The sequence below is a fragment of the Medicago sativa genome, chromosome 2, assembly GCF_051527215.1.
Source record: "Medicago sativa cultivar Bolivia chromosome 2, Bolivia_mono, whole genome shotgun sequence".
NCBI lineage: Eukaryota > Viridiplantae > Streptophyta > Magnoliopsida > Fabales > Fabaceae > Medicago > Medicago sativa.
The window spans coordinates 82939751-82951143 of NC_140750.1; the positions used below are offsets into that span (position 1 = coordinate 82939751).

Genomic DNA, 11393 nt, shown 5'->3' on the forward strand with positions numbered 1-11393 from the left:
CTTGCCTTAGAATGCATCTAGGAAGGAATGTAATAGCGTAGTAATTGCACACACCGACACAAGCACCGACACTACATCACTTTATTTATCGCTTTACGTTCGCTTTATTTTTCGCATCGTTACGATAGTTACCGTTAGATTAGAAAAAATCTTTTTATCTCAAAAATCAAATAAGCAAAAAGTCAAATTATTTTCTTAATAAACCTTGGATCCAAATCCAAGAGATTTTTTCCTTTATTTTCTTAATCAAATTTCTAATGAAACTTAAATGAACTTAGACTAAATTTCATAAATAAAATGAAACAGCCTCACTCCCATTTTATTCTTCTATACCTTGAGGTCTCGCAATCCTTCTCAAAAACCATTTTCAAAAACAAATTAAAATCAACCTAACCCACAAAAAATATATTTTTGAGAATGAACTACGGTGGTTTTGATCCCTTTTAAGGGTACGTAGGCAAGGGTTTATTCCTTCTAAATCAATCAAATAAAAAACAACAAAAATCATCCTTCTTCTCCCTCCATTCTTTCACTTAGAATTCTTTAGGCATTTTTTTTTCAAATAAATAAATGAATTTAGTACAAAGATAAAGTAGGTAAGAGGTTACCACGGAGTACCGTGGACGATGCGGGTGCCTAACACCTTCCCCCAATCGTAACCAACCCCCGGATCCAAAAAAGGGTTTTAATCTCATTTTTCCCTTCCCAAGAATAAAATCGAGAAGTCCAAACGATTGAAGGTTCAAAACCAATTAATGGATTGACACCCGAAAATCAAGGTCTACATAATTGGCGACTTTACTGGGATCCTACGCGGGTTAAACCCACCTTTCTTCCTTTATAGAAATAGGGTTGAGCGTGAGTTAACTCGCGCTAGTTGTAAGTGCTGCGTGAGTTAACTTGCGCAGGAAGATAACACTAGCGTGGGTTAACTCACGCTACTGTGTTGCCCAGATTTTGAATTTTTGCGCCACTTTTTTACTTGCTTTGCTTGCGGCACAAGTTATTTATTTATTTTTTCTTTGTTATTTTTTTATTGAGTAGCCATTGAGTGACATGGTTGAAAATGTGGCGGAGGATGCCGTTGAACCGAAACCGGGCAAAAACAAAGCTTCCAGCGTAGGCGTAGCATCCGGCGATGTCAAACCAAGCAATGATGTTAAGTTTAAAGTGAAAATTCCTTTTCAAGCTCACATTGTTCACAACCAAGCAAAACCGGAACCTACCGGTAACTTTGAAGAAAAGCCTAAACCGATACCTACCGGTGTTCGTGTTATTCAAGTAAACACAAGGGTCATTTTATACAACAAATGAAAGATGGAAAAATCGAGAAGAATTACTTGGTTGGGTTCGTTGACAAGCGACTAGGGCCGGATTTACTATTTCTATAGATAAATCTAGTACAATAACGCCATACATGACGATGCAATGTGAAAGGAGTGGTGAATACAAGCCACCTAAGACGAGGAAGAAACCGAAGCTTGAAGGCACGAGCTCAAGGAAATGTAATTGTCCGTTTAGGTTGAAATGCTTCTTTGAAAAGAAAAAAAAACAAGATTGGTGGATTGCAATGCTTTGTGGAATCCACAACCATGACTTGGCGCCAAAGTTATCCGGTCACCTTCTTGCGGGTCGACTAAAAGCGGAGGAGAAGCAAAGAGTTATCGACATGACAATGAGCTTGGTGGCGCCTAGGAATATTCTCACAGATTTGAAGGAAAAAAACAAAGAAAGTGTGACACTCATCAAGCAAGTGTATAATGTGCGAACTAGATGGCGCAAGGGGCAAAGAGAGGACAAGATGGAGTTGTAATACTTGATTACAAAGTTGGAGAAGCATCAATATGTCTATTTCACAATTGCAAATAGCAAGGAAACCACTCTTGAAGACTTATTCTTTGCTCATCCGGATTCAATTGATATGCTTAACACTTTTCCCACCGTTTTGGTCATGGACTCCACTTACAAAACCAATACCTGCCGAATACTGTTATTTGAGATTGTTGGTGTCACCTCTACCAAAATGACATATTCGGTTGCGTTTGCCTTTCTTTCCTTTCAAAAAGAGAATAACTTCATTTGGACACTTGAGATGTTGGTTGGTCTTTTGACCTCCAAACGCAACATGCCTAAGGTGATTGTCACCGATAGGGACCCCGTTTTGATGAAAGCCGTTGCCAAATTTCTCCCTAAAACGGACCATGTACTTTGCTATTTTCGTATTGAGAAGAATGTCAAATCTAGGTGCATCACGGATTGTAGAGTCAATGCCAAGCCTACTAAAGCAAAAGTTGTTGGCAAAGATGCGAAGGAAGCGGATGATGACAAGCATTGTGAGCTTGTTAAGAAAATAGTGAGGGCTTGGAGAGATGTGGTTAACTCTCCTACGGAGGATTCATTTGCAATTGCATGGTTGACATTCAAAGATGAGGTATGCGGACCGTTTCCATTGTTTTTGGTGGCCGGTTATGTCACACCAATTTTTGCTCGCATTACTTTATCACTAATTATTCAACTATTTATTTTATCTCATTTATCTCATATTGTGTTTATGTAATTTAACGATGAATTTCGGTAATTTTGACCATTTATGTGTGTTATGTAATTTTATAAATTTATGGACAAATTGGTGTAATTTGGATCGTTTACGTGTCATTAAGTGTGTTTAAGTGATTAAGGGTCATTACCGGCGAATTTGTGAAATTTGGACCGTTTGGATCGTTGTGTGTGATTACGTGATTGTGAGGAAAACGATGTTTTTGTGTAATTTTGATAGATTATGTCGTATTATCCGATAATCTTGTTAAACTGGCATAATTCGGTTAAGTTATGAATGTGGCGTGATTACGGGTCATTTTTTACTTTCCAATTACCTGTTCAGTACTGCATTGCATTTAATGCAGTTTTTGTTGTCTGCTATGAAGGTGGGTTAACTCACGCTAGTGCAAATGGCAACTTGAGTTAACTCACGCTGCTATTAACACTAGTGCATGTTAACTCATGCAACGTGTGTTAACTTACGTTCACATTTGCACTAGCGTGAGTAAACATGCGTAGGGGAATATTAGTCTTTTCACTTGGAAATGAGCAAAACCGTTTGGGTAAAGAACAGAACTCAACAACCTTTAATATGCATAGGACCTCATTGGTAAGTAAAAAAAAAAAGCATACCTTGGTTGTTTCTCTACCAAGAATCTTTCACATAGCTTCTCAAGCATTGAAAACTATGGTAAACCAGTCACCATTTCTTGTGACACTAATTGATTAAGTGATCTAAAATTCAAATGACCAAACCTTAAGTGCCATAATCAAATTTGCTTGTGCTCAACCACATTTTTCAAACATTGAAATTATATGGAACTTATCAAAGTCTTGAATGTTTTATTCTTTGACAAAGGAGATCTTATGACTATCTTATTTTTTTTTTTCATCAAACAGCTCAAGGACGTCATTCTTCATTGTTACTGGGAATTCTTTCTCTATACGTAACACTTAACAAGTTGCATTTCATACATGGCACTGTGGCACATACATACATCTTCAATGATTGTTGATCTATCAATACTTCTTTTGATGACCATATTTCTTTCTCCTTCTTCTTGCAATGATCTACTATCAGTTAGCTTAATCTTGCTTCTTGTATCATCAAATTTGATTAGCCTTGCCTTATGACCAGTCATATGATTGGATCAACATGTGTCTAAAAACTATGTTGCAGAATCAGAGCAATCGTCTAAAACTTTTGCCATCAGTACCAGAGGTTCATCATCATAATCCTCTTGTGCCATTTTGGCTTCATCATCATCAGTATCTTTAGTAACTCCTTTTCATTTATTGTACATCAATCCTTTGACATGTGACCCTATTTCTCATAGTTATAAAATTCAAAAGATTTCTTGTCTTGAAATTTATTATTTTTATGATTAGACTTCTCTCCTCCTTTCTCAGAGGATTTGGGTTTCTCATCATTCTTGTGCTTCTGTGAGTTTGTCCAGGACCCTTTCTTATTCTTACCCTTATCATACTTTTTTTTTGAAGAAACTAAAATGGATTATATTACTGAAACCCTGGAGATTTCAGCACAAGGAGTGCCAAAACCCCAGCTGAAAGAGTCAAATACAAGTAATAACAAAAACAAGCTCAAAAAAAGAATGTTGCCCTTTTACAAAAATATTCCCAAGCAAGGTAAAGGATTCAACCACCATGAATGATAGGAGAAAACAAAATTAGGACGATTTGCCTTGAGCCACCAGTAAGATTGAAGCTTAACTTTATCTAGCAATTGGTTAAACGAAGCTTCTTTTTGATGAAAAATCCGAGCATTCCTTTCAAGCCAAATCACCCACACACATGATAGCCAAATAAGGTTAAGAGCTGAGTGTTTGCTGTTAGAAAAACCGCTAAAGGTGCCAAATTGATATAAATGGTCTGACACGTTTTCAGGAAACACTATGTTGTAACCAAGCCAATGAGATATACCATACCAAAGTTTGCCAAAAAAATCACAAGAGAGGAATAAGTGCTTTGCATCTTCTATCGTTCCGCATCCACCCACACATAACTGAGCATTCGGATGTAAAATGTGTCTTTTAATTAGATTGTCCGTTGTTGGTAATCTATCATGTAACAAGCGCCAAGCGAAGAGACTGATTTTCAGGGGCACTTCCTTGTTCCAAATTTCAGTAATGTGAGTAACCGCCAAGTTGTTACTAGATGATGTCAACATATGGTTATAAGCACTTGATACAGTATAACTGTTGGAGGCATGTAAGTGCCAAATCCACCTGTCAGGATGAGTAGGCTGCAAAACAATATTAGATAAAATATCACAACACTCCCGCACCTTCTCCTCCTCCCAAGCTAACAAACGACGCCGCCACTGCCAAGCTACACCCTCACCCCCCCACCCAAGAGAATACATTTCAGCCACCGTTGCCATTTTATTAGTAGCAAGATCAAAAAGGCGGCTGAAACTATTCTTCAAAACTAACCCGTCAATCCAAGGATCCCACCAAAATAAAGTTTGGGCACCATCTCCTACCTCCCGCCCCACATTATCATCAAACCACCGCCCAACTCCCACATCAGCCCCATTTTTAACATTTATCAAATTATTCCACCAAACAGAGTTAAACCTCCCCTCCTCGGCGATTTTACCTCCTACCTCGCCGTATCTGGCTGATAAAACTCTATACCACAAACTCATGTTCTCAATCCGCATCCGCCAACACCATTTACCAAGTAAAGCCAAATTAAATTCCCTAATCCTCCGCACTCCTAAACCACCTTCCTCCTTTTTGGAACAAATTGTGTCCCAGTTAATCCAAGAAATTTTCCTAACTTCCTCACAGCCCCCCCAAAAAAAACAGTTAAATAAAGATTCAATAGAAGAAATGATACCTGCGGGAGCTTTAAAGAAGGAAAGAAAGTAGACCGGAAGAGAGGACAAGACAGACTTTAGGAGAACTAAACGGCCACCCAAAGAGAGATTTCTACTCTTCCAACCCGATAATCTTGATTTAATACGATCAATCAACGGTTGCCAAAATTTTAACTTTCGAGGATCACCCCCTATAGGCAATCCCAAATAAAGGAAGGGAACTCTGCCCGATTTACAATTAAGAACAGAGGATGCCTCAGCCAACCAAGAGTCATGAATATTAACACCAATTAACATACTTTTGTGAAAGTTCACCTTAAGACCAGATGTTGCCTCAAAGAGAAGAAGTAGAGCTTTCAGAGATCGAATATTAGCCCAACTTCGTTCCCCAATCAACAAGGTGTCATCAGCAAATTGTAAATGAGTGATGGAAACATGATTATTGACGCCCACCTTGTAGCCAGAAAATAGGCCAGCCTCTACTAAAGAATTCATCATGACATTCAAACCTTCAGCTGCTATTAAAAATAGAAAGGGAGAAAGAGGGTCACCTTGTCTCAACCCCCGTTCAAATTTGAATTCATCTGTTGGGCTACCATTAACAAGGACAGAAGCTGCGGCCGTACTGATGCATTCCATAATCCACTTACGCCATAAGGTAGGGAAGTTCATTTTTTTCATGACTGCTTGAAGGTATGACCAATCAATGGAGTCAAAAGCCTTCTCAAAATCGACCTTGAATAAAAGCAAATCTTTTTTCAGGCGCTTAGCATCTTCCACAATCTCGTTAGCAATGAGAATACCATCAAGAATTTGTCTACCATGAATAAAAGCTGATTGTGTATCTGAAATAACACTAGACATAACCCTTCGCAATCTATTGGAGAGAACTTTGGAAAGAACTTTGTATAGACTTCCAACCATAGAGATTGGTCTGAAGTCATTCAGGCGCTGCGGGCACTCGATTTTTGGAATTAAAGCAATAAAAGTATTATTGATGCCTTTAGACAGCTTACCATTCTTGTGAAAATTAGATAAGAAGCGCATAAAATCATCACGGAGTTCAGGCCAAAAATCCTTAACAAACCCCATATTAACACCATCTGGTCCAGGACTTTTAAAACTGTCACAATCCCAAACCGCTTGCTTAACTTCATCAACTGAAAAAGGTTTGGTTAGCTCACCACACTGAACTATATTAAGCATATTAAAATTGAGGTTCTCAATGCAAGGTCTTTCAGCAGCCACAGATTGAAAATGAGATGAGAAATGATTGAAAACCAGTCCCCGAATTCCTTCAACTCCCTCAACAATAGCGCCATTAGCAGATAAGGAAAAAATGGAGTTTGATCGTCGCCTAGATGACATAATGCTGTGATAGAACTTAGTGTTGGCATCTCCCTCTTTCAACCAAATTAATCTAGATTTCTGCCACTGCATGCTGGTGTTAATATGAGATAATGAACGAAAGTCTGAAGATAGAGAATGGAGCTCCTCAATTTCCTCCAATAAAAGATCATCCTCCTCCCCTTTAGCATCAAGAAAGGAAATACGGTCTTGAATGTTGCTTAAGCGGCCTTCAAGGTTTTGAGTGTGATTCTGATGCCACGTGTTCAGGCTTCCTTTAATCATCCTCAGTTTTTCTTTAAGAACAAAGCCGCCCCAACCTTCAATATGATATGATTGCAAATTATCTCTAACAAATTGTTTGTACCCTGGTAAGTCCCCCCAACACTTCAGCATGCGCCTAGGACGAGGGCCCCAATTTTCTTCATCCACAGACAACAAAATGGGACAATGATCAGAAAGGCCGCGATTTAAAGCACGTTGCATCATATTGGGCCAAGTAGCGCACCAATCTTCGGATAGAAGAAAACGGTCTAGACGGCTCATAGAAACACCATCCCCTCTAAACCAAGTAAAATTTTTACCACAAAGAGGAAGATCAAAAAGGATGTTACTATCAATGAACTGGTTGAAATGAGAATAATCTTCAATAAAAGAACCAACCACTCTGCTCTTGCGTTCAGCAGGAGACCGAATAGCGTTAAAGTCACCACAAACACACCAACAAGACTCTCTAAAATTGCCAATAATTGTTCCAAGGTGAGTCCAAACATCTTGCCGTCGAAGGGGGTCACACGGTGCATAGACATTTGCAAGAGAAAAATCAGCTCCATTTTTCACCATTTTGCCTTGAATAATAACCACATGAGCCAAGCTCCTAGTAATAATAACATCAACTTCCGCCGTGTCCCAAATAGTTAAGATGCCACCTGAAGCTCCCACAGATGGTCTGTAAGAGAAACCGTAGTTTTGATTACCCCAAAGCGAAGAACAAAGAAACTCATTAATACTTTCCAACTTAGTTTCCTGAACACATAAAATCCACGGACGGTGAAATTTCACAATCTTTTGAATTTCCTTTCTTTTCTCAAAAGTCCCCAACCCTCTTATATTATAAGAAATAAATTTCATGATGACCACCAACACGAATAGTAACAACACAAAAATTAACAACCTGCTGAAGGGACCGCAACATTGACGTGGCTTCCCTCAACGCCTACATCACATTTCATTGTCTTCCTCTCCAAATTATTAGGCCGAGAGAGAGCCTGGAACATATTAGAACAATCACCCTTGAATTGTAAATTAATAGCTTTGCCAATATCTACAATATCTTTGCCATGACCATTAGATTTATCATGCAAAGAAATCCAATTCTTCCAATCTTCCCCAGATGATGTTGAAGATGATTTCGCGTCCAAACATTCTTTGTTCTTGCTGTCAATAGAACAAGAGGGAGCTGCTGATTTTTTGTTGAGTTTCTTGAGCATATGAATTAAATTTTGTCGATCTTTGAGTGGCATACGGGCAATACGGCGGAGACTAATAAGAGTAGGATTATGAGTAACTTTATGCCGATGTTTCATCACCTTATTCTTTTTTTTTATGTGAAAAAACAACACCAGCATCACCTACATGATGATCCTTGATCCAGTCAAAGCTCCAAGGACCCGAAATTGATGAAGAGTTTCCAGTGTTGAAACAAGATGCTGCCTTTGTTGAATTAATTTTGCTTGCTGCCCCGGTGTGTACACTATTGGAAGAAGCACAAGGGACTGATGGTTGTCCTTCTAAATCTTTTGGCTGCACAGGATCAAGAGGTGAAGATACCTGTTGTTGTTGAATGTCTAAAGAAGCCGAGACATGGCTGTTTTGAGCAGCTGAAGGTGCAGCAGAGGGGGCTGCTATTTGCTTATCATCAGAGTGCTCCCAAGCCTCCTTGAGATCATCAATAAGGGCCTCAACAATGGGTTCTTCATTATGCAAATCCTCAAAATGTTCCGAGCATTCAGAAACATTATCAGAAGCTTCTTCCTCAAAACAAACATCACGAGCAAAAACTGCTTCTGATTCTTCCACAAATTTAATACAATACTGTTTATCATCAATCAAAATATTCTCCACCACATTGATAGCATCAGAACATTTTGTGCTAAGTAAAATACGAGCAAAATCAAACCTCTCCAAATTAGTAGTGCAAGGATCAATTTTTAACAGTCTCCCACAAGATGATGAAATAAATTCAAAGAATTTAAAATGCCAGACATGTAAGGGAACACCATAGATCCGAAGCCAAACACCTCTTTCAGACACAATGTCCTCAGCCAAGGACCAAGCACGCATATCAGAAAAGAAACAGTTAAAAAAATCAGCAGCTTCATAATAAACGGACATCATATCTTTTTCACCGGGACAAAATAAAACCACATTATCTCCACCTCTAGGTAACACCCGAACATTATCAAAACCAGCATCAATGATTTTCTGTTGCACAATAGGAATATAGTCTCCATTTAGCACTCTTGCCAACGCCCCTTTCCGAGCCCACACAACATCTTCATTATCAGACAAAAACTTACGTATGACATTAGCACCACCAATGCCTCCCGCAACGGAACTTAAACGAACTTGCTCCCTTTCCTCCTCACTACCCTTAGCATATAATTTAACCTGTTCAAGTGTCTGCTTTCTAGCCAACGACATACCTTCCTTCTCCGAATCAAAAACTCCCTCATTGATTTTTTCTCCCTCAATATTATTTTCTTTCACAATAATTTTTTTACCTTCATCACTATTTTTCGACTTATTTTTTCCTCCATTATTTTTTGATTCTTTTATATTTTTTTTTTCAATTTCGGCATTATTTTTCGACTTATTTTTTCCTCCCACTTCCGCCGATTTCTTACCATCCTCCACCTCCTTCAACAAATCTTTCTTAACCTCCCCAAACCTATCAAAGCGTGCGATATTTGCCCACACTTTATTCTGACCAAAACATACATTATTAAGAGCTTTCTGCAACTTAACCACATCCTTCACATTGAGAAAACGCAAAAAACCATAGTTTTGACCACGGGCATTCCTATTTCTAGCCATATAGACATCCGACAAAATACCACAAACCTCAAAAGCCTTACGGACATCAACATATTGCACATAATCAGGTAAGTTTGTGACATAGAAGGAAGCCCTAGGGACTGAGTTGTTACCTTGTGATGAAGCAGCAGGTGGAATAGAAGCAGAAACATGTCTGGAATGCCTGGAATGTGCCCCCTGCCTACTGTATGATCTCCCACGATCAGACATGGATTGATGGCGTGAAACTGCAGCTGGAGAATATGCTGGCCGAGAATGATGATGTTGAGAAGGTCCTGACCGTGAATGATCAAAGTGTGGTCGGGAATGCTGATAATGCGGTCGAGAATGATGATGCTGATAGTGTGGCCGTGAATGATGATGACGTGACCTTGAACGTGAATGAAACCTGGTGCGTGAAGGAAGCCTGGTGCGTGAAGGAAACCTGGTACGTGAATGAAACCTGTTGCTGATAAGTGGAAACCCTAATTCATCAAAATTTCTTGAATCACATGACAGATAGCGTGAATCCTGAGAATGATCCTGATTGCGTCTTCCTGAAGAGTGTAACCGGTCCTCCCTGTATCCTCCATGCCGAGAAGAAACCCTAAGCTTGTCCTGTCCTCGATCACCCGGTCGGATCGCTTTCCGACGCTTGTAGCTCACCGTAGTCCATTCCCCTGAATCCCCTCCCCTTTGTGCCACCCTGGCAGGCGTCCCTTCCCTCCCGTATGCCGGCGAGTGGTGCCGACGCGGTTGCCTGAGGCTTCCCCCATGGCTGCCGCCTCTCTCTCTCTCTCTAGCTCACTCTCTCTCCTCATCTTTTTTGGTTACCCTTATCATACTTGCCTTTGGACTTTTCAGAACCAACATGCCTCTTCCATGTCTGAGTTTGCAAAGCCTGAATTGATTCTTTGACATCTTTTCTTTCAATTATCCTCAATTTATGGGCTTCCACGGACCCTAAAAGATATTATATCTTCATAATAGGAACATTACCAAATTCTTGAATAGCTACAATGACATGATCAAAGTGAGGAGTCAAGGTTCTCATAACCTTCTCAATTATCATCTTCTCTGTCATAGTTTCACCACAACTCTTCATCAAATGAATAAGATTCTGAATCTTGGACACATTCCCTGCTATTTCCTCTTTTGCAAACTCGGCATGAGCAATCCTGTCAAATTTTGCATTATCAACCACTGAATGAATGCAATATGACGCCTTGCAATCCCTGTTCTTGGAATATCTGTGAAGAAGCCTTTGAGCTTCAGTTGTGTTTTTTGCAAGCTCTGTGGCGCCATTGGTAACCACCTCGAGAGCATATTGAAGGCCACACAAATATTTCGTATGCTATCCCATCTTTCCCAATTCTCGCTATCAAGAATCAGAAATGAATTGGGAATTCCGTTTCCACCATTCATCGTTGCAACAGATGAGAATTCGACCCTGTAATATGTGACCTATACGCATAAGAACCAAAAAATTTCTGATACCAATTTGTTGGTGCAAGCTTGATGCTTACACACAATGATGAGAGAAAAGAGAGAGTTCAAAACATTCTATTATGTGGTGAGAATAAATAATGAA

The 11393-nt window shown here is 39.4% G+C and overlaps 2 pseudogenes; one reads left to right on the forward strand and one right to left on the reverse strand.

The window, feature by feature from the left end:
• Positions 1–1056: 1056 nt before the first annotated feature.
• LOC146951576 (uncharacterized) lies at positions 1057–1761 on the forward strand (annotated as a pseudogene).
• Positions 1762–4031: 2270 nt separating this feature from the next.
• Positions 4032–10578, reverse strand: LOC146951577 (uncharacterized; annotated as a pseudogene).
• Between the last annotated feature and the right edge of the window lie 815 nt (positions 10579–11393).